Here is a 27614-nt window from a genome sequence, read left to right as displayed (position 1 = left end):
AAGATTCTCCAATCTGTTATGGACCAGGCCAGACCCCATCAAAACATTTCAAGAAAGTAGCCCAGACTCTAACTTTGCTAGATGTTTTAAGCAGGTGTTAGGCCATTTGAGTGGGAGCAGCAGTGAGTATATAAATCAGGAAGGCGGCTAAACCCGTGATTCTACACCTGTTGTATCTCCCACCCACCCTCCTCCTCTAGCCTCTAACCTCCTTAACTACACTGGGGTTTTCTATTTCTTTACCAGTGACTGGTTAAAAATTTACTTTGTTTTTGTGTGTGTATATATATTAATTCTTTAGGGAAAGACTATAGCAGAGAGGTATCAGAAAGTACTCTAACTCAAACTTGTATAAAGTAACTAAGTAATTAATTAACTAAGCAGAGATGGCTCGGGAGGTGATGTGCTATAGCTGTATGATGTGGGAGCTGGCTGATCCCATTGTGAATGGCAGTGACCACATCTGCAGCAAGTGTTGGTTGCTGGAAGAACTCCGGATCAGAGTTGATGATCTGGAATCTGAGCTTCAAACACTGCAGCACATCCGGGAGGGGGAGAGTTCCCTGGACGCTTTGTTTAAGGAGGCAGTCACACCTGGGAGATTAAGTAATTCACATTCAGTTAGTGATCAGGCTCATCAGAGTGTGACTGTAAGTGAGGCAGGTAGGGGGAACCTGAGTTCAGGAGTGGAGGAGCCTCAGCCCTTGACCTTGTCCAACAGGTATGAGATTCTTGCTCCCTGTTTGGATGAGGAAAAGGGCTCTGGACTGGATGAGCCAACTGACCAAGGCACCATGGTGCAGAAGGCCATTCAAGAGGGGGGAGTTAATAGACAAGTAGTGGTTTTAGGGGATTCTATAATTAGGGGGACAGATAGTATCCTTTGCAAGCCGGATCGGGAGTCTCGCATGGTGTGTTGCCTGCCCGGTGCCAGGGTGCGGGACATCTCCGACCGGATTGAAAGGATATTGGAGTGGGAGGGAGAGGATCCAGTTGTTGTGGTCCACGTTGGTACTAACAACATAGGCAAGACTAGGGTGGAGGACCTGTTTGGGGATTACGAGGCACTAGGCAGGAAATTGAAGCACAGGTCCTCAAGGGTCATAATCTCCGGATTAGTGCCCGAGCTACGTGCCAATTGGCATAGGGACAAGAAAATTAGGCAAGTAAACATGTGGCTAAGGGATTGGTGTGGGAAAGAGGGATTCCACTTCATGGGGCATTGGCATCAGTTTTGGAACAGGGGGGATCTGTACCGTTGGGACGGTCTCCACCTGAACTGATCAGGTACCAATGTTCTAGCGAAGAGGATAAATAGGGTGGTCAGTAGGACTTTAAACTTCTGAGTTGGGGGAAAGGGAAAGTGAAAGCAACAGGGAGTATGGCGTTAAATGGAAAGACAAGCAGCAGGATAGCATGTGTCCAGGCGGATTTAAAATTGAGGCAGACTGGGAATGCAGAAAAAAGCAAGGATAACTTAGGACATCATATGACTTCCAATATCTCTAATGATAAGAAAGTTAGCATTAAGGCGCTTTACCTGAATGTGCATAGCATTCATAACAAAGCAGATGAACTAATGGCACAGATCATAGTGAATGATTATGATGTGGTAGGCATCACAGAGATTTGGTTACAGGGGGGTCAGGACTGGCAGTTAAACCTCCAAGGATTTTCAACTTATCGAAAAGACAGGGAGGTCGGCAGAGGAGGTGGGGTTGCCTTGTTAGTTAAGAACAATATTAAATCTATGGCACTGAATGACATAGCGTCAGATGATGTGGAGTCTGTGTGGGTGGAATTGAGGAACCACAAAGGCAAAAAAAAATAATTGGAGTTGTGTACAGACCTCCTAACAGTGGTCAGGAGCAGGCACGCAACATGTACCGGGAAATAGAGAAGGCATGTCAGAAAGGCAAGGTCACGGTGATCATGGGAGACTTCAATATGTAGGTGGACTGGGTAAATAATGTTGCCAGTGGATCCAAAGAAAGGGAATTCATGGAATGCTTACAGGATGGCTTTTTGGAACAACTTGTCATGGAGCCCACAAGGGAGCAGGCTATTCTGGACCTAGTGCTTTGCAGTGAACCAGACTTTATAAAAGATCTTAAAGTAAGGGAACCCTTAGGAAGCAGCGATCATAATATGGTAGAGTTCAGTCTGGAGTTTGAAAGAGAGAAGGCAAAATCAGATGTAATGGTGTTACAGTTAAATAAAGGTAATTATGAGGGCATGAGAGAGGAACTGACAAAAATAGGCTGGAAGCAGAGCAGAAGATAGGTGGACAGGCAGGTAGTACTGAGGAAGTGGGGAGGCTGCAGAAGGATCTAGACAGTTTGGGAGAGTGGTCTAGGAAATGGCTGATGGAATTCAACGTGAACAAATGCGAGGTCTTGCACTTTGGCAAAAAGAATAAAAGCACAGACTACTTTCTAAACGGTGAGATAATTCATAAAGCCAAAGTACAAAGGGATCTGGGAGTGCTAGTTGAGGATTCTCTAAAGGTCAACATGCAGGTTGAGTCTGTGATTAAGAAAGCGAATGCGATGTTGTCACTTATCTCAAGAGGGTTGGAATATAAAAACACCATTGTGCTACTGAGACTTTATAAAGCTCTGGTTAGGCCCCATTTGGAGTACTGTATCCAGTTTTGGTCCCCACACCTCAGGAAGGACATACTGGCACTGGAACGTGTCCAGCGGAGATTCACACGGATGATCCCTGGAATGGTAGGTCTAACATATGAGGAACAGCTGAGGATCTTGGGATTGTATTCATTGGAGTTTAGAAGATTAAGGGGAGACTTAATAGAGACGTACAAGATAATACATGGCTTGGAAAGGGTGGATGCTAGGAAATTGTTTCCGTTAGGTGAGGAGACTAGGACCCGTGGACACAGCCTTAGAATTAGAGGGGGTAAATTCAGAACAGAAATGCGGAGACATTTCTTCAGCCAGAGAGTGGTGGGCCTGTGGAATTCATTGCTGCAGAGTGCAGTGGAGGCCGGGACGCTAAATGTCTTCAAGGCAGAGATTGATAGATTCTTGTTGTCTCGGGGAATTAAGGGCTACGGGGAGAATGCGGATAAGTGGAGTTGAAGTGCCCAGCAGCCATGATTGAATGGCGGAGTGGACTCGATGGGCCAAATGGCCTTACTTCCACTCCTATGTCTTATGGTCTTATGGATATTCCAGGATTGATGCAGCTGGCCTAACCATTTGGTTTTAAACAAAACAGAATTCATTTGCACGATAACCAAATGTAACACAAACAAAAGAAAACAAGAATATAGAATAACTTAACCTATTCAAAAACCCAACAGACTATCCCAATTTAATGATGCTGTTCCAAATACTTGCAACAATCCCCATAAACACCCCTTGGCAAAAAAGGAAAAAAAATCAAACACATATTCTTACAAGAGAGATGTCAGAAAGAGTAAGAATCACCAAGGTTCTGCTTCTTTGGGTCCAGCAGCTTCAAAACTGACTGCTTACTCTGAACAGCCAGACTAAAACCAAAACAAACCAAACCAGAGAAAAGCAGAGCTGGGAAAACTGGCCATTCTCCTTTCATTGTACAAGTTTTTTTAAAACTTGAAAGCTTTTTGCCTGAGGTAGTATTTGTTAACTATAATCAAATTGGTTCTAAAACCTCTCCAAACTGGATACCCCGGAAGCTTTACAACCACTTTGCTAAAAAAATACCAGGACAACATAAGGAGCAGCAGCATCTCATATTAGATAAACTATTGGGGATAATGGTAGATAAGTCCCTGATAGATTGCATCCTAGGATTTTAAAAGAAGTAACTACAGAGATAATTATTGCTTTGGTTATAATTTTCCAAAAATCACTGGATTCTGGAGAAGTACAAGAGGATCAGATAACTGCCAATGTGATGCCTCTATTCAAAAAGAGAGGGAGGCAAAAAAATGGGTAACTATAGGCCAATTAGCCTAACACCTATTGTTGGAATCAATTATTGAGGAAGTAATAACTGCACATTTGGGAAATCATTATCTAATCAAGTAGATCATAATGGCTTTCTGAAAGGTAAATCATACCTGACTAATTTATTAGAGATTTTTGAGGAAGTCTCAACCTATGTGGATAGAAGGGAACAAATAGGTGTGTTGTATTTGGACTTCCAGAAGACATTTGACAAGGTACCTCAAGAAAGGTATGTCATAAGATGTTGGAGGTAGTATATTAGTGTGGACAGAGAACTGGCTAATGGGCAGGAAATAGCAAGTGACAATAAGGGGGTTTTTTGGGTTGGCAATCTGTGACCAATGGGGTTCCAGAGGGGTCAGTGCTGGGACAACAGATATTTACAATATATATTAATGACTTGAGGAAGGAAGCCAATATACTGTTACCAAATTTGCAGACAACATAAAAATAGATGAAAAAGTAAGATGTGAAGTGGTTACAAGTAGTTACAGAGGGATGGTGACAGGTTAATTAGGTGGGTAAAAAGTTGGCAATTGGAGTATAATTTGGAGAAATGTGAAGTTGTTCATTTTGGAAGGGAGAACAAAAGAACAGAATATTATTAAATGGAGATAAACTGCAGAAAGATGCAACACAATGGGAGTTGGATGTGTGTGTGCACAAAGCTAGCACCCAGGTGCAGCAGGTAATCAGGAAAGCTAATGGAATTTTGGTCTTTATTCCAAGGGTTTGGAGTATAAGAGTAGTGAAGTCTTAGTGCAATAGTACAAGATGCTGGTGAGACTACATCTGGAGTTCCGTGAGTAGCTTTGGTCCCCTTATTTAAGAAAGGGTATTTCATTGGAGGCAGTTCAGAGAAGGTTCACTCAGAAGGATCCGTCCTGGTATGGAAGGATTGTTTTATGAGCAAAGGCAGGTTGGAACTCTACTTACTAGAGTCTAGAAGAATAAGAGGTGATCTCATTGAAATATGTAGGTTTCTTCAAGAATTTACAGGGTAAATGCTGAGAAGTTGTTTCCAGTCGGGAGAGTCTAGAACTAGAGGACTAATTTAAGACTGAGATGAGGAGGAATTTCATCTCTGGAAGTTGTGAGTCTTTAGAACTCCTAGCCATAGCAAGCTGTGGAAGCATACTCCTTTTGTATATTTAAGACTGAGATAGATAGATTCTTGATCAGTGTAGGAATGAAGGATTAAGGGGAAAAGGCAGGAAAGTGGACATGAGGAATGTCAGAACAGTCATGAGCCTATTGAACGGTGGAGTAGACGGGAGGAGGCAAATAGCCTACTCCTGTTCCTGTTTCTTATGGTTTTATGAATCATTCATCCCTCCCCAGTGTTAGACCAATAAAGGATCTGGCACATTCTGACCTAGATTTGTTCCCAAATATGAATGCAATAATCAATGCAGGCATTGTATTTAGCTCCTCACACATGTGGCTGAGCCTGTTGAAGGTTTCTCATTGATGTGAGTTTAGGATGAGTGGAGCTAGCAATTAGAATTCTCTCAGTCCTTCTACAAGTGCCAATGACTAGTAGAATGATTTCCGTTGTTTTTAGAAGAAATCTTCCAGTGGAATAAGGAAGAGTAGTTTCTACATCTTCAACTCCACAGTCAATGTAGTCATGCCTCCCTTCACTATCCAATTCCATAATGCCCATATTTTCCAATCCAATGTAAAGGCAAAATACTGTGGATGCTGGAAATCTGGACATACATGAGGTCCACCACCAAAATTAAATGTTCCCATCAGGGAGCTTCATGTTGAGGTGCAGCAGGTATCTAATAATCCATGCACTTCTCCATTGTCTGTCAGCGCAACAACCAGTCTTGGCTTGAAGACAGGTCCAACCGTACAATTATCCTTATTTGCTTCCAATATTTTCCTCTCACCTTCACCTTCTTAGATTGTGAAACTTAAGCTTCACCAGTCATTCTTCATTACTTACAGTAGATGACACCACTTACTTTGTGGAAATGTTTGGTAACTTCGAGGCTAATGAGAATAAGGGAATAGGTATTTAACATCAGGAGAGACAAAGCAGTGAAGAAATTCAAGGAACTATAATCTGGCAAATCTCTGTGCCTTGATGGTCTGAATCCTAGGATTCTAAAACCAATAGTGGCAAAGAAATTGAATGTGATGGTTATGATTTTTCAGAATTCTCTAATTCCCTAGAATGTAAAATGGCTTGGAAGTTAGCAAATGCAGCACCATTTTCAAGAAAAAGCGGAGTGAGAAAGTAGGGAACAAAATACAATTAATTTGACATGTCAATCCTCAGGAAAGTGCTGAAATGAATTATTAAGGAGGCCTAAATGCCTTATAAGTTATTTTATAATGAGACAAAAGTCAGAGGGTATTACAAAAGCGAAATTGTGTTTGACAATTTTGAGTCTTTTAAGAATGTAACTATTGCATAGATAGAACAGAAATGGTAGGTGTAATATACTTGGATTTCCAAAAGGTTTTCAGTAAGGTGACACGCATGTTTTATACACATATGGATTCATGGTGCTGGGGTAGTGTATTAACAAAAAGGAAAAAAATAGTAGGGATAAATCATGCCTCATCAAGTTGGCAATCCATGACTAGTGCAGTGCTGCAAAGATCAGATCTAGAGCCTCTGTTATTTATAATCAATATTTATGACTGAGATAAAGAGACAGAGAGGTGGGCATACAAACAGAGAGAGAATATAAGGAAACATCTAAGAGATATGGATAGGTTAAGTAAATGGAAAACAAGGTGGCTGATGGAATACACTGTTGATGTACACAGTATGACATTGTTCATTTTGTTTGTAAGAACAGAAAAGCAGCACTTTTTTTTTTAAAAAAGCCATGACACTTGTAAATGTTGATGTTCAAAGGTACTTGTCCAAGAAATGCATAAGATCGACATGAAGGTACAGCAATCAATTGTGAAGGCAAATGGCATTTTGGGCTTTATTATAAAGGGATTGGAGTACAAGTATAAAGAAGTCTTTCTACAATTAGACAAGATAGTTCAAGACCAAAGCAAAGCAAACATTGTTGGAGAAACTCAGCAGGTCTGGAACAAAAACTTCCTTTTTCCTTTATCACTGTAGGCTTTTCACTGGCCAAACTGTATTGTGTGATTTCCCTTTCACTTTGCAAAATAGGCTTCTTTAATTCAATTTGCTTTCTAAAATTATGGTTTTCCTTCTCTTTTTCCAATTCAAGCTTTCTTGATTCCAATTTTCTTTTCCTTTCTTTCTCCTCTCTTTTCATTCATCATTTCTTTTCATTCCCTGTCCTTTCCATTTCTTTTGTCTTCTCATTTTATTCTGCTTAGAATCTATTCATTTTTCTTTCTCCCTCTATTCCACCTAACTCAATTTTTTTTTTATTTCTACAAACCTATTAGCACAAATGTTATCAGTTCTAATGAACTGCAGCTTTCTAATCATGGTCTCTTAATCTGGAAATTTAAGAAACCACCCTTCTGCTGAACGAAATTATTTCCTAGATTACTCTGAAACTTTTTTTCTAGGAGAGAACTATACCTGAGTCTACACTCAACTCTGGTTTTCTAAACTAACTGAAAAAGGTGTTTTATTTTGAACTGAATTTAAAAAAAAAGTTCATCCTAGATACTTTTGAATTCAAAACCAAGCAAATAACTTTACATGTTCATTTTACCTGCCATAAATGGACAGCACGCTGCCCTACTGTGCCAGGGACCTTGGTTCCTATGGGGACTGTCTATGTGGGTTTTGCACATTTTCCCCATGTTTGTGTGGGTTTCTTCCAGGTGCTTCAGTTTCCTCCCACATTCTAAAGATATGTAGGCTAGGTGGATTATCCATGGGAAGTGCAGAGTTATGTAGAGAATCCCCACTACCAACTTAAAATTGATAACAATGTTGGCCATCAAAAATGTCTATTTATTGTTCTTCCTACCTCTAAGTCTTCTTAATTGAAAATTCTTTGCTGACACTTATGGGTTGTGCAGGGGCATTACATACCATGTTTTAAATTAGTAAACAATAATTTTGCACTTATGTAGCATTTTATTAGTTCCAAGGTGATTCACAGGAATGTTGTCACATAAAAGTCAACAGCAAGCTACATAAAAGCTATTTGCAAAAGTGATCAAAAACTTGGACAAAGAGGATTTTAAACAAGATCTTAAATGAACAGAGAGAGGTAAAAAGACGTTTAGGGATACTGAACTGAAATTTTCCAAAAATTGGCTAAATGTTAGTTTCAGTGTGTTTAATGAATATTTTCCCTCTGTGAACCCTACCAACTTTTCTCTTGCAATACTATGCCAGTCACCTCATTAAGCACCATGCCTCCATAGCACCACTGTCACGCTATCCTGCACTCAGCTATGGCAAAATGCTCAACACCGCTGTGATCTTTCTGCATTGTCACTTTGGGCACCATATTTAAACCCAACCTGTGCACTGAGTAAAACACTGTCTGCCTGATCTTAAGTGGCCATGTGGGTCACTATGATGTTCACAATCTAGAAGAATGAGCAATAGTGCTGCATGAAAATTAATGACCTTCTATGTTACATAAAGTAAGAGCCACCATCTCTCTGCTAACTCATGCTACTCTAACATTGCCATTGCATTCATCAAGGCTCATGGTCTACTACAGTCATGCAATATCTTCCTCAATGGCTCTCATCCATTCATTCCCCCAAACCACTAACCCTCCCCGCTTGGGCTCCCCACACTTGGGCTATCTCACAACATAGAAACATTTGAGTAGAAGAACAGGCCCTTTGGCCGATGATGTTGTGCCAAACATGATAGCAAATTTTAAACTAATTCCTTCTGACTGCTAATTGTCCATATCCCTCCATTCCTTACTTATTCATGTGTTTATCTGAAAGCCCCTTAAATGCCTCTATTGTATCTGCCTCTACCTGTTCCTGGCAGCGTGTTCCAGTCACTTAACACTCTCTATGTAAAAAACTTGCCCCTTACATCTCCTTTGAATTTTGCCCCTCTTATTTGAAATGCATGCCCCCTAGTATTAGACACTTGAAGTCTGGAAAAACGATTCTGACTATCAACCTATCTATGCTTCTGATAATTTCATAAACTTCTATCAGGTCTCCCCTCAGCCTCCAGCGCTCCAGAGAAAACAACTGTAGTTTGTCAGTCTCTCCTTATAGCTCATATCCTCTAATCTAGGCAGCATCCCAGTAAACCTCTTCTACATCCTCTCCAAAGCCTTCACATTGTTCCTGCAATGTGGCCACCCAAATTCAATACAATGCTCTAAGTGCAGCCTGAATAAAATTTTATAACACTGCAACATTACTTCCTGACTCTCATACTCAATACCCCAACCAATAAAGGCAAACACGCCATAAGACGTCTTTACCACCCTATATAATTGTGTGGCCACTTTCAGGGAGGTATGTACTAGGATCCGTGGGTCCTAACTGCTATGTACTAAAACCGCATGATCACTCTGCACATCACTGGGGTTGGACTATAGGATAATCCCATAAGAGTGATTGCATCTTTCTTATTTTTCAGGTCTACCCTCAATGGATAAGCACTCCAGTATGTCCTCTCTGAGTGCAGTGTCACATTTTCCCTGATTGGTAATGCAACTCCTCCACCTCTTTCACCTCCCTCTCTATCTTGTCTAAAACATTGAAACCTCAGAAGGTTGAGCAGTCAGTCCTGTCCCTCTCTCAACCAGGTCTCTGTAATGGCCACAACATGATAGTCCTATGTACTGAGGGTGCTAAGCTGATCTGCCTTATCCTAATATTCCTTGCATCGAAATAAATTCACTTCAGCCCATCAGCCCCTGTTCATTATCCTGTACTTGACTTACTGGTGATAACTTCTAAGTTGCCTTCAATTTGTCCACTTGCTGACCTGCTACTTTCTTTCCCAGCCCCCTGCCACTCTAGTTCAAACCCTCCCAAGTAGCACTAGTGAACGTCCCACATGAAAATTGGTTGACTGCCTCTCCACTCACCAACCTCCCACCTCCTCTTCCCCTCCTCCCCTCCCCGGTTTAGGTGTAACCCATCCCTGCCTGCCCCACAAGAGGTCCCAATGATCCAACAACCTGAAACCCTCCCCCTTGCACCAGCTCCTTAGCCAAACATTAATTTGCCCTATTTTCCTATTTCTATACTTGCTAGTATGTGGCAATGGGACTAGTCCAGAGATTACAACCGTTAAGGTCTTGCTCTTTAACCTACTGCCTAACTCCCTGAATTCTTGGTGCAAGACGTCATTTCTCACTTTGCCCATATCATGTACCAGAACTTCTAACTCATCAACTTTTCCTCACTGACAAAGGACCAGTTCCTGAGTGACTGCAGTCTCCCTTGATTGTTCCTTGCTGCCAAACATGAATAGCTTCATGATTATCTGTTTGTATTAAAAGGCAAGGTAAGGCAGAGCTGCTGTGCCCACCTATGCAGGTACAAAGTGTTTTGTGCCACTTGTATCATACTTAAAACCTAGCTGTATCTGACTGGTTAGATGCTGTCAGCAGGAATATTACCGCCCAGTCATATGTAATGGGTGGGGCGGGGGGGGGGAAACAAAAAAGAGAAGCTTCTGAGGACTCTTAAATGACACTTCTGATATGACTTATAGAATATGGAAAAAGAATATCACATTCGTAAATGCATCGCCTGTTTGCATTGTCACCTCTATGGGTTGATTGTCGTAGTCACTGCAACTGCAAGAATGGAGCCACAGAGGTTACCTGTCCTTAGTGCCATACCATTTCAAAACTCTGTTTGAAAGATTGCTACTCTTTTGCTCATGTCAGCATTGCACAAAATCTTGTCATTAGTTAATGTAGGAGCATGGGATGTTGAGAAGTCATCAAACAGTTGAAAATGCTAATTTTCATTGACCACCCAAATCGGCTGACCTCATGGTCCAAGACCAGACATTATCCTTGATTTACTCTGGCAAAACTAGTGTCTGATTGACCCTTTTGACCTCAATGAGGACTTCCACTGTTAGCTTTTCAGAAGTGGCCATTTGTCTGACGCATGTTCAGTGTATTTGCTATATTTGCTGGCACATGCTGTAGGTGTGACATTGACATAACTTGGAATGATACAGCAGCATATCCACTTCCTTGACTGATCAGTCCTGGCAGCCATAACAAACTGCTTGGTTTTGTTGTTTGTTTAAAAGGCAAGGCAGGACAGATTCACTAAGAGGCTATAATTCCTGAATAAGGTAGCAATTCACTTAAAGGCAAAGCAAGGCAAGTCAGAGATGCAATGAGAAATCAGGTAAGCAAGAAGTGAGTGGGTGGTAAGAGAATATACTAAGAGCCATGAGATGTATTCTGTTTTGATCCATGACCTAGGTTTCTGTCCCTTTGCACAAAGTTGCCTGGCAGTAGCATTATAATGAAAGGTATCACACACTCCAAGTGCAAAATTGAGTGCTGCTGTTTAGTATACTATAAGTCATTTGGAGATGTGTCATGATGATGTAGTGATGCTGGTGTATGTCCAATGCTAATCTTCATGGGCAAAAGACACAGGTGGTCGTTATCCACGGAACATGCCCTGAGACATTTAGGAATGTTGACCATGCTAGATGCCCATAGAAGACAATGGTGATCACTCAAACTTTCATACTGAGAATGGTTGCTGTCAAGTCTCTCTCTGATGGCTGAGAAAATGGCAAGTTGCATATAAAAAAGGTAAGATTAGGAAATAATGAGATGCTAATAGGCCCCTTACCATTCACTAGCAAGATTCTCATTTCACCACTAACCCATTGGTAGAAAATAAGAACATGAGACCCAGGACCGGGAGTAGGTAATGAGCCCCGAGAGCATTCTGTGATCATGGCTAATATCACCTTGGCTTCAACTCAACATTCCAACTTGTCACAATCTTTCAATCCATTAATAATGAAAAATCTATCTCCTCCTTAAATTTACTCAATGACCCAGCATTAACCATGCTCTGGGGTAGTGAATTCCACAGATTCATGACTCTTTAAGAGAAGTAATTTCTCCTCAACTCTGTTTTAAATTTGCTACCCATTATCCTAAAAATTTGACCTCTGGTTCTAGATTACCCCACAGGAGAAAACATCCTCACTACAGCTACCTTGTCAATCTATTTAGCACCTTATAAACCTCAATTAGATCTCCTCTCATTCTTGTAACATCTATAGAGTATAGGCTGAAACTGCTCAATCTCTTTTCATAAGACAAATCCATCATCTTTGGAATCAGTCAAGTGAAATTTATCTGAACTGCCTCCAATGCACATACATTTCTCCTCAAGTAAAGTGTTCAAAATTGTTTGCAGTACTCCAGATATGGTCTCACTAATGCTTTGTCCAGCTGTAGCAACATTTTGCTACATTTATGCTCTATTCTTTAAGCAATAAATACCAAAACTTCTATTTTCCTCCCCCATTATCTGCTGTACCTGCATATTAATTTTCTGTAATTTATGCACAAGGACAGCCAGATCCCTCTGCACCAAACACTCTCTGAAGCTTGTCTCCATTTAGATGATAAGTTGCCTTTCTATTCCTCTGAGCAAAATAGATGACCTCACACGTATGTGCAGTTAAACTTCATCTGCCAAATTTTGGCCCATTCACCTAACCTCTCTATATCCATTTGCATTATTTCTTCATAACAACTTATGTTCCCAACTAATTTAGTGTCACCTGCAAATTTGGCTGTAGAACTTTCTATTCTCACATGCAAGTCACTAATATAGATTGTAAATAGTTGGGGCCAGGGGACCAAACCCTGAAGCATCCCATTAGTTACACCTTACCAACCAGAAAAGAACCCATTCATCCAGTTGTCTGCTTTTTGTTGGATAGTCAAACCTCTAACCAAGCTAATTAATTATCTCTAAATCCATGTGATCCTGTCTTGTTATTAACCTTTTGTGCAGCACTTTATCAAACGCCTTTTTGAAGCCTGGATATATACCATCTATAGGATCCCCATTATCTATATTGCTTGTTACATCTTTGAAGAGTTCGAGCAAATTAATCAAACATGATTTACACTTCATAACACCTTTGCTAATCCATAAAAGTTTCCCAATTTTCCAGCCTGCTAGTTGTCTTTGCAATATGCATGCTTATTTTTAATCTTTATATTAACTTTAACTTCCTTGCTTAGTCAAAGATGTTTTGTCCCCCTCTTACAATTTTTCTTCCTTTCTAGAATATAGCTTAGGAGAGGCAATGGCCTAATAGTATTATCGTTAGACTCAATCCAGAAATTCAGCTAATGCTCTGGGGACTACGTTCCATGGCAGATGGTGGAATTTGAATTCAATAAAAAAATCTGGAATTAAGAATCTACTGATGACAATGAAACCACTGTCGGTTGTCGGAAAACCCCATCTGGCTCACTAACGTCTTTTGGGAAGGAAATAGAGTCATAGAGATGTACAGCATGGAAATAGACCCTTCAGTCCAACCCGTCCATGCCAACCAGATATCCCAATCCAATCTAGTCCCACCTGCCAGCATCCGGCCCATATCCCTCCAAACCCTTCCTATTCATATACCCATCCAAATGCCTCTTAAATGTTGCAATTGTACCAGCCTTCACCACATCCTCTGGTAGCTCATTCCATACACGTACCACCCTCTGTGTGAAAAAGTTGCCCCTTAGGTCTCTTTTATATCTTTTCCCTCTCAACCTAAACCTATGCCCTCTAGTTCTGGACTCCCCAACCCCAGGAAAAGGACTTTGTCTATTTATCCTATCCATGCCCCTCATAATTTTATAAACCTCTGTAAGATCACCCCTCAGCCTCTGACGCTCCAGGGAAAACAGCCCCAGCCTGTTTAGCCTCTCCCTGTAGCTCAGATCCTCCAACCCTGGCAACATCCTTGTAAATCTTTTCTGAACCCTTTCAAGTTTCACAACATCTTTCCGATAGGAAGGAGACCACAATTGCATACAATATTCCAACACTGGCCTAACCAATGTCCTGTACAGCTGCAACATGACCTCCCAACTCCATTACTCAATACTCTGACCAATAAAGGAAAGCCTACCAAACGCCTTCTTCACTATCCTATCTACCTGCGACTCCACTTTCAAGGAGCTATGAACCTGCACTCCAAGGTCTCTTTGTTCAGCAACACTGCCTAGGACCTTACCATTAAGTGTATAAGTCCTGCTAAGATTTGCTTTCCCAAAATGCAGCACCTTGCATTTATCTGAATTAAACTCTATCTGCCACTTTTCAGCCCATTGGCCCATCTGGTCCAGATCCTGTTGTGATCTGAGGTAACCCTCTTTGCTGTCCACTACACCTCCAATTTTGGTGTCATCTGCAAACTTACTAACTGTACCTCTTATGCTCACATCCAAATCATTTATGTAAATGACAAAAAGTAGAGGGCCCAGCACCGATCCTTGTGGCACTCCACTGGTCACAGGCCTCCAGTCTGAAAAACAACCCTCCACCACCACCCTCTGTCTTCTACCTTTGAGCCAGTTCTGTATCCAAATGGCTAGTTCTCCCTGTATTCCATGAAATCTAAGCTTGCTAATCAGTCTCCCATGGGGAACCTTGTCGAACGCCTTACTGAAGTCCATATAGATCACATCTACTGCTCTGCCCTCATAAATCTTCTTTGTTACTTCTTCAAAAAACTCAATCAAGTTTGTGAGACATGATTTCCCACGCACAAAGCCGTGTTGACTATCTCAAATCAGTCCTTGCCTTTCCAAATACATATACATCCTGTCCCTCAGGATTCCCTCCAACAACTTGCCCATCACCAAGGTCAGGCTCACTGCTCTATAGTTCCCTGGCATGTGTTTACCACCCTTCTTAAACAGTGGCATCACGTTTGTCAACCTCCAGTCTTCCGGCACCTCACCTGTGACTATCGATGATACAAATATCTCAGCAGGAGGCCCAGCAATCACTTCTCTAACTTCCCACAGAGTTCTCGGGTACACCTGATCAGGTCCTGGGGATTAATCCACTGTTTCAAGACATCCAGCACTTCCTCCTCTGTAATCTGGACATTTTGCAAGATGTCACCATGTATTTCCCTACAGTCTATATCTTCCATATCCTTTACCACAGTAAATACTGATGTAAAATAGTCATTTAGTATCTCCCCCATTTTCTGTGGCTCCACACAGAGGCCGCCTTGCTGATCTTTGAGGGGCCCTATTCTCTCCTTAGTTACCCTTTTTCCTTAATATATTTGTAAAAACCCTTTGGATTCTCCTTAATTCTATTTGCCAAAGCTATCTCATGTCCTCCTGATTTCCCTCTTAAGTGTACTCCTACTTTCTTTGTACTCTCCTAAGGATTCACTCAATCTATCCTGTCTATATCTGACATATGCTTCCTTCTTTTTCTTAACCAAACTCTCAATTTCTTTAGTCATCCAGCATTCCCTATACCTACCAGCCTTCCCTTTCACCCTGACAGGAATATACTTTCTCTGGATTCTTGTTATTTCATTTTTGAAGTCTTCCTATTTTCCAGCCGTCCCTTTACCTGCAAACATCTGCCTCCAATCAGCTTTTGAAAGTTCTTGCCAAATACCATCAAAATTGGCCTTTCTCCAATTTAGAAATTCAACTTTTAGATCTGGTCTATCCTTTTCCATCACTTCTGCAGTTCCTCTCCTGTTCTCACCTACATGTGATTCTAGACGCACAGCAATCTGGTTGACTCTTAACTGCTGTCTGGGAAAATAGAGACAGGCAACAAATGCTGGCCTAGCAGCAACCCCATCATCCTGTGAAGGCATGAATAAAAACAAATTTTAGTTGGGAACAACTGAATGTCTCCTTACACCGATCATCAAAAGTCCTACTTTTTAATCTTCCTGCCCATTCCACTAAGATCATATCTGTCCTCATGCCTACATAATTATCTTTAACTCCAGAATGCTAGTTTTTGGTCCTTCAACTGAAGTTGAAATAGAGCAATTACAAACACCAAAGTTTGAAATATCATCATTGGAAAAAAGGTTTTGATTTTACCTGTATCTTGAGAGCCATTAAAAACAATGTGCACTGGACCTTATCAAAAACAAGCTCCATGATGTGGACTCTATAATAAGTACCTCAGACAATAGGAGAGAGTGAGGATTGCAGATGCTGGAGATCAAGGGTCGAGGGTGTGGTGCTGGAAAAGCACAGCAGGTCAGGCAGCATCCAAGAAGCCGGAGAATCAACGTTTTGGGCATAAACCCTTCATCAGGAATGAAAGGGTTGATGAAGGGCTTATGCGCAAAATGTTGATTCGCCTGCTCCTCGGATGCTGCCTGACCTGGGCTTTTACAGCACCACACTCTTGATTCAAGACAATAGGAAAGATTGTCATTTTAATGTGTTAAAAATATATTATAACAGGAAGAATAGTCAGCAGAAAAGTGGCATGGCATGGTGAGTCAGTGATTAGCACTGCTGCTTCACAGTGCCGGGGACCTGGCTTTTGATTCCAGCCTTGAGCGACTGTCTGTGTAGGTTTCCTCTGGCTCCCACAGTCCAAAGATGTGCAGGTTAGGTGAATTGGCCAAGCTAAACTGCCTATCGTGTTCGGGGTGTGTAAGCTAGGTGCATTAGTCAAGGGAAATATACAGTAATAGGATAGGGGAATGGGTCTCTGGATGGGATCCTATTTGGAGGGTCGATGTGAACTTGTTGGGTCAAATAGCCTATTTCCACACTGTAGGGATTCTATGTAAAAGTATATTTGCAGCAGCGAAAGAAATGGGAAGTAAATTAGAACTACTAGAACAATTGGAGAATTAATCAGAAATTGAAAATTCAAAGGTTGATCCACCGCTAATCATATTGAATAATATGGAGGTGTTTAAAAGTTTAGGTAGCATAAGACTTTAGCTTCTAGAAATCAATTGAAGTGACCTAAGAAGGCTTTTACAGAGTCATAAATCAATTTGTGTGAATTAGCAAGGAAAAACAGTTTTGGTTATCCATTATGTTAATATAGGGAATGTGTTACCTATAAAATATATCCTTACATAATCCAGATACATTAGTTCAAATAAGAGAGAAAGTACATTCATATGGAAAATAACATTATTGAACCGAGTCATTGTTTCTGGAGCTCAACTACTGTTGAAACTGAATGGGTCACATAGATTCTGCATTGCTTACTGCAGAGTCAATGCAACGACAGAAGAGAATCACATCCTTTTCCAATATTGATGGACTGTATTGAAAAAATTAGACATGCATTATTTGTTGCCATACTTGGCTTGCTAAAAGGATATTGGCAAGTTCCATTAACTGAAAGACCCCAAGAAGTATCAGCTTTAGAACATGAGATAGACTTTATCAATGCAAACTCATGGCATTTGGAATGAGAAACACAATAGTAACTTTCTAACAATTAACTAGCAAAGTCATTGAAGGACTATATAATCATTTTGTCCATATTGACGACATGTTGTATTCAGCCAAATATGGGAAGAAGATTTACACCACTTGACTTAACTGTTTGATTGGCTACAGAGGGCCAGTTTGTGGCCAGAAGTGAATTTGCCTTAACAGATTTGTCCACACTATAGGATAAAGCCAAGTAGCACCTATAGTATTAACATAGGTCTATTTGGTTTTTTTTTGCCATAGCTAAGATGATGCACAAAATTCTGTAATATATTGATGTGAAGATTTTAATGGAAATTTGTTCTGAACTTCAGCATTCTAGAAAAATTTCACTGTCAAAAATTTTAACTTACCAATCATGACCAACAAATACAGAATTACACAGGATAATAGATTAATGAAAATGTATATGAAACATCAAGTCGCACCGCACATCTTAGGAACATAGTAATATCAGTGATAGAACTGAGTATGCTGAAAGTACAATATGTGTCAACCCCAGTTATTCAACTGATTCAGCTCATACTTCTCTTTTTGAATGTATATGTATTTACTGTTCTTTAATGACACTATCAATATTAAAATGATTTTCAAGATAAAAAAAATTCATTTTAATAAATTAATATATATTGATAAATTATTAACTGAATATTTCTATATGAAGAAAGTACAGCAACCAGAGACATCCATGAATCATCAGGATCATAGATACTCACTAGCCTGGTATCAGGACAATAATCTTAAGAACATAAGAACTAGAAGCAGGAGTAGGCAATTCGGCCCTTTGAGCCTGCTTTGACATTTAATATGCCTGATCTCATCTCACCTCAACTCCACATTCCTATCCCCACCCCATAACCCTTTAATTCAATACGAGTTAAAAATCTATCTCCTCCTTAAAATTACTCAATGTCCTAGCACCCACAGCACTCTTGGACAGTGAATTCCACAGATTCACAATCCTTTGAGAGGAGTAATTTCTCCTCATCTCTTGTTTTAAATCTGCTCCCCTACCTCTTATTCTAGATTGTCCTGTAAAGGGAACATTCTTTCTAAGTCAATCCCCTTTAGCAAGTTTACTAGGAGTTCATCTACCTCCCAAAGTCCAAAATAAGATGATTTAGGGCACAAGATCAAAAGAAATACTAAGGATGAAATTCAAAAGAGAGCCCTCTGCCTCTAATCTCCCAAAATAACTGTCCCATGAAGAATATGCAAAACATAAAAACGTTGTGGGCTCTATTTGTCCTTAATGATTTTTAACTTTATCTCCTAAGGTAAATTTTAATGTGGAAATCATCATTAATGGATGATTAAAAGATCCTCCTGATGAAACCCATAAAATCTATAAAAGCCTTAAAAATAATGACCTTTAGTGTGGGCTAATTATGCCATGACATGATCTATGGGTTATTCAACCTGTGTCAGAATATTGAGATGGAAATGTTTCCTTGTTCTGCTTTCTCTTCAAACTTGGTTCCATGCACAGCTGAGTTTTGTGTAATGGAATTGCCACCAAGGGAGCTGACTTTCTTTTTTAAAAAAGCTGATTAGCAAATCAAATCTACAAGGGAACTGTTAAGTGTTATTGTGGCCGAATGATAGTGTCCCTATCTCTAGGCCACAGGGGGCTGGGTTGAAATCTCTTCTTGCTCCAGATATGGGCAGCACGGTGGCACAGTGGTTAGCACTGCTGCCTGACAGCGCCAGAGACCTGGGTTCAATTCCTGACTCAGGTGACTGACTGTGTGGAGTTTGCACGTTCTCCCCGTGTCTGTGTGGGTTTCCTCTGGGTGCTCTGGTTTCCTCCCACAGTCCAAAGATGTGCAGGTCAGGTGAATTGGCCATGCTAAATTGCCTGTAGTGTTAGGTGTAGGGGAATGGGTGGGTGGTGGGTCGGTGTGGACTTGTTGGACCAAAGGGCCTGTTTCCACACTGTAAGTAATCTAATCTATATGTATACTAATTTGCCTAAAAAGGTTGAATTAGAAGTATCAACAAGGATGCTGAGGAAAATTAGCATATGAGTCACGACACATCTCCCAGCTGGAACAAGTTATGCTTTTTCACTGTGAGGTAGTATTTTCTCCATGATGGTGAGGAAAGTAAAATAAGAAAATCATAATCACATTTGAGTTCTATTTTGTATTTCTTCTTTCTGAGCAGACATCATTCAGACCTTCTCAGAAATAAATAACCAATAATGAGGCATGGTGGAAGAAGTTTATATAAATAATTTGAGAATTTAGGAGACATGGTTAGTAAGTTTGCAGATGACACCAAACTTGATAATATAGTCGACAGTAAAGACGATTACCCAAGGGTACAAAGAGATCTTGATCAATTCGGTCAATGTGCTGAAGAGTGGCAGATGGAGTTTAATTTGGATAAATATGAGGTATTGCATTTTGGTAAAACAAACAAGGGCAGGACTTATACAATTAATGACAGGATCCTGGATGGTGTTGTAGAAAAAAGAGAACTCGGGGTTCAGGAACATAATTCTTTGAAATTTGTGTCACATGTGGACAGGATGGTTAAGAAGGCATTTAGCATGCTTTCCTTCATTACTCAGACATGAGTATAGGAGTTGGGACATCATGTTGAGGATGTAAGGGACATTGGTGCAGCCTCTTCTGGAGTAATGTATCCAGTTCTAGTCGCCCTACTATAGGAAGAATATTATTAAATTGGAAGACTTCCGAAAGATTTACCAGGATGTTGCCAGGAATGGAGGGTTTGAGTTATAAAGGTAGACTGGTTAGGCTGGACTTTCACTGGAGTTTAGGGGGTGGGGGGGGGGGGGTGGTGGTGGCAGGGGGTGACTTTATAGTGGTTATAAAACCATAAGGGGATAAATTAGGAGAAGGGCAAGGGTCTTTCCTCTGGAGTGAGGGAGTTCAAAAGTAGGACGCATAGTTTTAAGGAGGGGGAGAAAGATTTAAAAAGGACTTGAGGGACAACTTTGTGGAATGAACTGCTAGAGGAAGTGGTGGATTCAAGTACAGTTACAACATGACATTTGGATAAGTACATGAATAGGAAAAGTTTGGAGGGCAATGAGCCGAATGCAGCCAGTGGGACTAGTTTGGTTTGGGAACATGGACTAGTCAAACCGAAGTGTCTGTTTCCGTACTGTATGGCCATGAATCTTGACATTGCCGGCTCAGGACTACAGTTTATCTTCACAGCTTGTTTGGGAAGTTTCGAACAGAGGAACTTCTTGGGAAGAAAGTTCAAATGTAAGGGTGTTTTCCCAAAAGTTTTACATTGTCCATCAGTTAACTTATGTAACATCCATGTTGTGATGATTCAGTTAGGAATAAAGACTTGATTTCGCCACGAGGCAGGGTGAGATCGCCTCGAAGGAGAGACTTCCAGTGGACCTCCCTCCTCTGGACTTTAGAACATAAAAACCTCATGATTTCCAGCGCGTCAAAAACTCAGTGTATTCTCAAAAGATTCTCAAAAGATGCCCAACCTTTTGATGAAAGGGAATACACCATCCCACAAACAACACTCTTCAAAACCCTTGTCTACTGGCATGGCTTCGGTTGCGAATATATTATATAAAAAAGGATTTTAGCTATGATCGAAAGGCATACAGTACTGGTATTTCACTTACAGACTTGTCTCGGTGCTTATGATGTCTGCGTATTGCATAATGGATTATGTTCGATCCAACTCTGCTCATACTATAAAATACACTTCAGAAACAGCGGGCTTGCAAAATGTTACTTTAAAATGCGACCTGTGATGGATAAGAGGTTACGGGTCTGAGATCAATAACGTTTGTAAAAACTGGGTTATCCGACATTTAGTGCTTAGGAAATATGGTATATCAGAATCCTCGTTTCATATTTGTCATGTATTTCAGAATCATAGAACTTTTGCGAAGTTGGAAGCATTTCGGTCCGTCGCGTCTATGGAGGTCCTCTGTTTTCCAGTGCACATTTACCAGTACATGTACTTTCAAGTGTTACCTTTAAGAGAATTTTATATTTGACGAACAATCTAATTATTAGTGCTAAAGCATATGGTCTTGGTATCCCTCAAAAGTGATTCCGAATCAATCACACTATAAGCTTCCGACATAGAAACCAAAGTTTAGATTGACATAGGGATCTCTGAAATGTAAGGACCCAAAATATTTTAGTAAGAAGAATTATAAAATAATCTGAATTTGGATATAAATAGTTCAGTTTTTTTTTCGTGAAACACTAATCTGACTTACCATTTCTGTGTATTAGACAGTGATTTCTGCAGGATTCAGTTCCCAAACTATTCACAGGCAGATTGACGTCACAGAGATTCCACCATTCCACAGTGGAGTCTCTGTGACGCCACATTATTATCTCAAAGATGTAGCTGATCAGCAAGTGAAAAGACGCCAAATCCATTGGTTACAGCCAAACTAGTGAAGGGACAATACATTTGTAGATGCATTGAAACAACGTAATTTGGAGTCAATTTATATCTAAAAGTGTCGCTTCCCCAAGTATCATTTCGTACCATATTCTTAGGATTCACAGGAACAGACCATTCTCCAAACCAGTTCACGCCCCACTGTCCATAATCGTAACATCTATTTCCCTCTACTGTCTGAGCTCATCTAGCTTCACAGAAATCCCCAAAGAGCAGGAAGAGGCCATTCAATCCAGCAAGTCTGTACCGAGCCTCCAAAGACTATCCCACCCTATCCTATACCGTAACTCCGCGTTTCTCTTGGTTGACTCCCAAAGCCCGCATCTCCCTGGACACGAAAGGGCAATTTAGCATGGCCAATCCAACTAACCTTCACATCTTTGGACCGTGGGAAAGAAACTCACACCGACACCGGGAGACGAACGTGCAAACTCCACATAGTCACCCAAAAAGCTGGAATTGAATCCTGGTGCCTGTCGCAGTGGGGCAGCAGTGCTAACCACTGTTGCTACCGTGTCATGCTTCCCCCGAAATGGATCAATATTTTCTATCCCCACGGTAGGGAGTTGATTACACTCAGCTTTATTCAACCAAAGAAGTTTGGCCTGAATGCCCGATTGGATTTCTTGGTGACTATTTTATATGATAGCTTCTAGTGATGTCCTTTCCCACAGAAGCAAGCATTCTCTTTCAATCGGAAGTGTTCGATTACTTTAAAGAGCTGTGTTAGATCCGCACTCAGTCATCTCTTCTCTTTTCGAAAGACGGCCACTTTCTTATCCTTTCAAGTTCTTGTAGAACCCAGCTCAGAATGAAGCCACTAAAAAAGATAGAGTACTTCAGGGCACTTAGTGCTCTTATTTTCAATATGTCTGCTGTTGGTCCCTAATCATGAAAAGTAGAACATTTCGGGATATCAGTATTCAGTTCATCGTGTGTAGCTGGCGAAAAAAATGACGTTTCCAACCTAATTTCAACTTCCGGGTCTCAGACAATATTCCTTTTGCTACAGCACTTCAAATGCATTGGCAAGGCGTGTTCCAAATGTGTTGAAAGTTTCTATTCTACTTTCCATTCAATTAGTCAATTTCAGACCACTCCTGAAAGAGAAAAACATACGCTCAACCCTCCTGTCATGCCTGTATCACTCACTTTAAAGCTATGCCCCAATCATTGGCCTAAAGTTCTTCCTATACACTCTCTCTAGGCTCCTCATAATATTACGTACTTAATCGAACCTACCCTCAACTACTGCCGATCCATTTTTTAAGGTTTCTCAGCCCTGAGAGCATCCTAACAAACTTCTCCCGTGCCCTATTTAATGCCCTCACGGTATTTCTGCCCAGTGATGACCTGACCTGTACATGTGATTCCAGATGAAGCCGAAACATAGAACATTTCGAGGTATGGGAAAGTAGGTAGCCATTCTGTTGATCTTGTCTATCTGAGTACGAGTATGACAAAATAGTCTTACTAGCGGAAGTGTGCATATGCATCTGAACATTCTTTAATCATTGGATATTAGTGTGAGTCACAATTACTGGTGTCTGGCCACCTTATTCCACTAGTTACCAAGTTAATCCGGTCTCTGTAGTGACATGTGATAAAAGCAGATTAAACTGTCAACTGGCATTAATCTGAGGAAAATAAAAATGCTCGTGAAGATCCGCATTCCTCTCCCGCTGTGTTTTAATGTTCTAAGAGCGGACAAGAGGCTTGTTTTTTTTCCCTAAATAGTAGTTGCGCATAGCCCAGGAGCCAAACATATCAGCAAGACAGGGTTAAACACAGCTATAGAATAGGCTAGAATTGGACTGCGCCTAAAAGTAAACCCACTAGTTCTTGCAACTTCACGGGTATTGGCTGAGTGTTGGGAAAACACAGCTAACACGACTAACAAGTTACGCTGGTGCCTTAAAAGCAAAGCCGCAAAATAACTTGCGGGTTTAAACTTTGGACTCTGCTTTACTCGCGGGAAGTCCCCTTCACCGAAATCTAACAATTCAAAATATCTCTTATTTTGACCATATTTTTTTAGAATCACGAAACACCCTAATGTAAAGTTGACTGCTATTCAAAAAGCAGAACATTGTCGATGTTGGAAACCTATAATAAAAGAAGAAAAATCTGTTGGATATATGTTTGATACAGAACAAAGTATTGTATCCATTGTAATTGTAGTCAGCCCAGTAAAGTCTATTAAACGTGAAAGGAAGAAGTTTAAAGGTTAAAAATCAAGGATGCTGGACATTTTATAACTGTCAAATGTAAATGAGTTGAACACTGAAATCTGAATTCATGCAGTAGGATTATTTGCTCTTTCATGAAATGTGGAGTCTTATCACGAAATCAAAACTTAAAGCCAGGAGCAATCAATTGAGACTTCAAATTTATTGCAGCAAACGCTTCTCGGCAGAAGAATAAACGCTGCAAATCGAAACTTAATTACTGAAAGGAACCAAGAAATCATTTCCCATAATTTGTCAGTAATTCGTGACTTCACTTGACCAAACCATATTTCACATCACCCAAGCCACAAAGACCCCACATACTGCAGTCATATTTGCATTTTATCCAACTGATACTCACGGGATTTAATGTAAGGAAAGAAACCCCCCAATATCAAATCTTAATCACTTATAATGCTAATAAAGTATCCGTACCAATATTTTATTCCAGCCAATACCATTTCTAAGTTATTAGCTCGATTGAAACAGTCAATTTACAGAAAAGAAAATTGCGTTAAGTTCTATCTTTTATTATATTTAGACACAAACGCAAAAAAAATTTCTTTGGCGTATATGCAAAATTTTGTGGGGGGTCCCGGTCCTATATTTTATTTTACCTTCCTATGTTTTATTTTCTTCTTTATATTGTGCACAAATAAACATCTACGTATTATAAAACAAATGTTCTTGGAATGTTACCTCAGTGTAACTTTAATCAGAAGATTAGAAAACCTTCGGCGTTATTTGTATAACTTGATAATGGAAGGAGCATGTTTTCCTTTAACATATATGCCATGGTGGATACAAAATATTATGCAGGATTTAGAATCGCTGAAATATAAATGATTTCGTTAAACTTTTATCATAAATCAGAACATGTGTCTACACGAGGAGACGGTGATTTCCCTAACTGGTTTCTGCGGACCGGATTCAGAAGGCCGCTCAAATGTTAAGCCGTCCATTTGTGTGCTCAAGCTGGTTGAAGACTGATGGCATTTTGTATGATAGCTAATGCACTGCACTTTTACTAGCAGTTTTTTTATTGCTTTGGGGCACCTAGAAATGTTTCGATAGTGGGGGCAATGGTAAAAGCTATCGTACATTAAAGAACTTGGCTTGCCTATCTTGATCTGCAGCACGGATGCCTTCATTCCCGCTCCTCGTTTCCTCCTTCAGCCAGTTACCTCTATAAATATTACCTTTCTTTTTTAATTTCGGTATATATTGTTCCATTTTTGTTGATTATCATAAATGAAACTTGTTCTCCTCGTTTGTGGTCACGTCACTGATTACTGTCTATCTTTGTCTGCCAACTTCTTGCACATGGTTGTTCTTCAAAGCTCATTCGCCGGGAATGCTTTCCATTTCATTCTCACACCTGACTCTCACTTATCGAACCTACACGTCTTTCTTTCTCTCTGTCACCAAAGTCTCATTTTCATCTTTTGCACTTATTTCACTTAATACAAGCCCAGCTTCTCCCCAATTCATCTGTTGTTTTATCATTTTCATTTTTTTCCCCTGCCCAATGATACTTTTTTCCCATCAGTTATGTGTCGGCGTGCAGTTATTCTTCAATACCCACGTGTTATAGCTGCTGCCCCAGTCACAATCTTAAAAACTGCCCACTTTTGCTTGTGTATCCTTTATCCCTTTCTCTTCTCCAGTGGTCCTCCCTGTACTATCTAAACTACTACTACGGGGCGTTCGAGCTCAGTCTTATACCAAACCACAACCAAGCTGCTGAGCATTTATAGAATTCATTTGTATTGATCTTTTTCAATCAACACTGTTCTGTGAAGCAGCAGTTAAATACAGCTGGACGTTTAACACACTACAAATGACATTGAATCAACATTTTTCACAAGCTGTTAAAATATTGAATTGATATTCATAATCACGCTATATCTTCGAGTCAATGCCTTCACCTACTTCCATTTGAAGAATTGTTTGCATCTCGTTAATCAGTGTAAATATGGTAAATATAGGCAGAAAACCCCGTATACTCCGACTTAAACCCAGTTGCATCTGTCAGTAATGGGTAAGCAGCAGTGAGGGAAATCAGTTCAAAGTAACTGACAACTTCAGTTGATTTGCTTATTCCTATGTGAGCAGTATTTTAAAAGCATATTTTGTTCAGATTCAAAGTGCAATACGCAGTAGTCTGCCAGGTCTAAGTCGCTGGATATCTCAGGTTGTTCTATCAACAGAAATCATTCTGCACCAACGTTCTTCAATTCTTATCAAGTAAGCGTCCTTAAAGTGTACTACTCCACTGACACATATTTTCACAGGAATAAACTTCTTGCACCTGCCGGTTACCAGTTGTAAATTAGCAGGTTTTGGAGGTCTTTACAAATACTGCTGCCACATAAACCGAAAACTGAAGTTGTTGCGACAACAGTTTTCCGCACTTCTAAATTTTATGTGAATCTACTTAAATAAACACGTAACTTGAACTTGATTGTTTTAAAGTCGTGTATTATAAATTGAAAAAGTAGAATACACAATAGCATAACCACCGACAAAAACTAATGAAGAATCAACTTTCATAGATTCTTAAGTAAACTCGTCGGGTGGCTTTGCTTATATGTAAGAGAATCGATATACAATTGCCATTCAGAAATTCATTCTCTTCCATATACTGTACAGTTAATCCAACTGAATTTCTGAGGAAAGGTTGTCAACACATTGTTTCGAACACTTAGAAATCATTTTATAATTGTAACAACTCAAGACACTATGATATGTTGCTCAGCTGTTCTAAGCAGATATCAGAACTTGGTTCTAAACTTTGATTTTAAGAACAATCTTAGTTAGCCTGTATAATTACCGTAATTTTAAACAAAACCTAACGCAACATATGTTAATAAGAACTGATGCACTGCATATTAAAACGTGCTGTGAACAGTTCTGGGGAAGAATAAATCAACTCTGTTGAATTTTATAATAGATTAAGCAAATTGGACAATCCTTGTTAATTAGTACATAATTTCGGGGTTTAATTACCTCTCTGATGAGGTATCAAAAGTCGTATTAATTTCGTGTTAATAACCTTCTGATGAAGCTACAATCTGCATTGTGTGGTTCTTTATCAAATACTAAAATTGAGGAGATATTCTCTTTAAATTGCTATAAATATTAGACTTCATGTAGACTAGCCTTCATGAATGACACATGTACAATTTATAGATACAAGATATTAGCCCGCTCCTTCTCAATTTTTTTTTTCACTATTATGAAAACTAATAAATTTGTCAAAGGGAATTACGCATACAAATCAGATGAGGCACAGCAGATTACATTTTGAAGTCCCGTGTCTCTCGAGCCCAAATGAAATTTCAATCTAATAATTCCTCTCTGCCCTGGTCATAATTTGCTTAGAGATGTTGCTCAACTTCTTTTCGGGTGCAATGAAAGCGCTGTTCGCGCGATAATTAAATGATAGGCAAGCTTTTAAGTTTGATTTATTTTGTTTCACCGTGCTTTGAGAAGAGTAGTAGTGCAAGTAGTGCAATATAATTTCCTGATTGCCACTGAAATTGCAGGAAGGTTATACAAACTCAAAATCTCCACCAACCTAATAGACAATATGCCAAATGAATGCAATATTTGGTAAATATTTTGCAAGG

Source organism: Chiloscyllium punctatum, chromosome 1 (genome assembly GCF_047496795.1).
Source record: "Chiloscyllium punctatum isolate Juve2018m chromosome 1, sChiPun1.3, whole genome shotgun sequence".
Lineage (NCBI taxonomy): Eukaryota > Metazoa > Chordata > Chondrichthyes > Orectolobiformes > Hemiscylliidae > Chiloscyllium > Chiloscyllium punctatum.
Note: the sequence above shows the minus strand (reverse complement) of the source record.